Source organism: Dendroctonus ponderosae, unplaced genomic scaffold, assembly GCF_020466585.1.
Source record: "Dendroctonus ponderosae isolate FM_Combo_2020 unplaced genomic scaffold, Dpon_F_20191213v2 Dpon_F_20191213_1, whole genome shotgun sequence".
NCBI lineage: Eukaryota > Metazoa > Arthropoda > Insecta > Coleoptera > Curculionidae > Dendroctonus > Dendroctonus ponderosae.
In genome coordinates, this window is record NW_026017110.1 from 45,003,297 (window position 1) to 45,005,335 (window position 2,039).

General features: G+C 32.0%; 1 long non-coding RNA gene across 1 annotated transcript; it reads left to right on the forward strand.

Moving 5' to 3' along the window:
- Positions 1–213: 213 nt before the first annotated feature.
- Positions 214–2,039, forward strand: LOC109533222. Its single transcript, XR_007282354.1, has 3 exons — positions 214–383; positions 1,542–1,713; positions 1,957–2,039. It is a non-coding gene; the product is annotated as an uncharacterized LOC109533222 (long non-coding RNA).

Genomic DNA, 2,039 nt, shown 5'->3' on the forward strand with positions numbered 1-2,039 from the left:
TTACCTACTTTCGGTATAACCGGAAGCGTAGTCATCTTGCAAATAATTTCCCCTAATTATCGTTTGACAGGTATCGATCGCGGCGGTTTCCAGTGGGACCCTTTGTATACACGGAATGTGTATTTTATTTATTTCATCAAATATTTAAAATTCTTAGCGGTACCTGGCCAGTGGAATTTTTGTTACCAACTTCTCAACTGAAGAGGAGGGATAAGTTGTTCGACAGTGTGTTTAATTCCTTTTTGGGCGAACACTCTTCGTTGAATGACATCTTTGGTGATTCTTAATGTCCGATAGTGAAATTTACTATTTTCTCTAAAAAATATCTTGACTCTTCGTTGACTTGAGTTCAGTTCAGTTCAGTTTCTCACGTTCAGCTTGAGGTAAGCAAGTCTCCATTTTCTGCTCAAACTTAACTAACTAAACCGTCCTTTACGTTTTAATATAAACGATTAATTTCAATGCCACATAAAACCATTTTTGCTGCTGGTTTAAGTACAAGAACTAAAACTTCAGTTAATCAATACATCTGGAAGCCCATTTATAAATTATACTACTACTAATTATACTATACTATTTTTATTAATTATTGTTGTGTTTAAATATAATTGAAGTTTGCTATGGGATTTTTCATCCCAGTAAAGCTAATTAACATTAATTATAATCCTGATGACCTATAAATTTTAAATCCTTTCAAATAAAAACGTTCTTTGGGTCAAATTTTCTGGATATATCTCGAATATTGCACACTGAATTTTTAAAAAATATTTATACATTTAACATAAAAATCGCTCAAAAGCAAAATATTCTCTGGTTCTGATAAGCAAAGAATTTCCATGTTTAAAGAACTCAGTACGTTTCTATTTTTCCAGCTTTCAAGGCCTAATACACGTGTGAAAAAAATTTTCGATTTTATTTATCACATATTGAGGCAATTGGAAGAAATATTTAGTGCCTTGCTTGATGTTCTATTTTATGGAGTTTATTAGTTTCTACCTGTGGGCTTAGTGATTTCCTAATTTTCAATTAAATCCGTTTTGCTCTAAATATATCCAGGTGGGTGCTTAATTTTACTTTCAAAACTGAGTTGATTCATGTAAAAAGAACATTGAAACCTTTGCTGCCAACTTTGAAAGCTGAAACTGATTGACCTTTTTACATTTTCGATGGCTGGGTCAAATTGAATAGTTGATTGAGGTTTGACTGTATAACATTTTTGTCAGTGAATCTTGAATTTTCTATATTTTTAAGAGTACCTTCACACATATAATTATTTAAGTACTTGCACATCTGACTGATTCGGACCAGATTCGAAAAACGCTTAATTTCCGACCCACATGGTGTTAATATATAAATTTTAATAACAGTTTTGCATTTAACTGTATCACATAGCTTCGGTTGAAATTTGGTTTACTTTGAAGCATTCTTTTTATTATTTTATAGTTATCTGATGTTGTAAATTTGTTTCTTCTAGATGTTTACGGCAAATTGACAAATGGTTTTTCTGATCATCCGAGTAAAAGTAATTCTGTTTACCGTAGGGTTGTGGAGCCACAGGATAAACCAGAAAAGTTGGTCCCAAATCAGACAGTTAGCAAAATTTGAGAAAATAAAGATGGATCGGAAGGAATTCTATGTTTGTGTGTATCGGACGATGGGAATTCAATATTTCTTGCAACCAATTCAAGCTTTGGATCGTATACGTTCCGAGTGGTAAGTTTTGCATTTTTCAATGGATTTAATCATTAGTTCAGTTGATTTGATTATATTGGAAATATTTATTGGAACTATTCTGAACTTAAGTTAAGCAGCCATTAGAGACCCAAAAAGCCTGTTGAGATCCAAATTGTCTTTTATAACGAACTAATTACATCGAAGATTTGCTAAAATTCAATAAAATTTGTAGTAATTAAAGTGATTAGAAATTTGCAATGAAAAAATGTTTGCAATTTACAGGGTGTTTCACCGTGAAACGCCGCAATTGATATCTGACAAACCATAGTTAGGAGATATTTGAAAATTGGACAGTATGACGAAGT